This window comes from Echinops telfairi, unplaced genomic scaffold (genome assembly GCF_000313985.2).
Source record: "Echinops telfairi isolate 266 unplaced genomic scaffold, ASM31398v2 ScPeMD7_7468;HRSCAF=8506_0, whole genome shotgun sequence".
NCBI classification, from domain to species: Eukaryota; Metazoa; Chordata; class Mammalia; order Afrosoricida; family Tenrecidae; genus Echinops; species Echinops telfairi.
In genome coordinates, this window is record NW_022111369.1 from 23440423 (window position 1) to 23440957 (window position 535).

Here is a 535-nt window from a genome sequence, read left to right on the forward strand (position 1 = left end):
AAGGGATCATCTGTCCTGGATTCCCTGTGTTTTCAGTTGCTATCTGTACCAGTGCACATCCTCTGGTCTAGCCAGATTTGTAAGGTAGAATTGGGATCATGATAGTTGGGGGAGGAAGTATTTAAGAACTAGAGGAAAGTGATACCTACCTGGCAGGAGAGACACCATGATCACGAAGGTGGTTTTCCCAGGGCGAGGCTTATCCATTGCACTCAGGATGTGCTGACCCCTGCGATTTCCCCAAATGTGGGAAACTCAACTGCATAATTTGTGGTAGTGGGGGACTGCGTTCGCCCCCTCCCCTGGAAAAAAGAAAAAAAGAACTAGAGGAAAGTTGTATGTTTCATCGTCGCTACCCTGCACCCTGACTGACTCATCTCCTCCCCACGACCCTTCTGTAAGGGGGTGTCCAGTTGCCTACAGATGGGCTTTGTGTCTCCATTCTGCACTCACATTCTTTGATGTCTGATATCTGATCCCTTCTACACCTCGTTGTCACCCAGGCTGGTGTGCTTCTTCCATGTGGGCTCTGTTG

General features: G+C 49.3%; 1 non-coding gene across 1 annotated transcript; it reads left to right on the top strand.

Annotated features, from left to right (window-relative positions):
- The first annotated feature begins 141 nt into the window (after positions 1–141).
- Positions 142–305, top strand: LOC115873389. Its single transcript, XR_004048386.1, has one exon. It is a non-coding gene; the product is annotated as a U1 spliceosomal RNA (small nuclear RNA).
- The last annotated feature ends 230 nt before the right edge of the window (positions 306–535 follow it).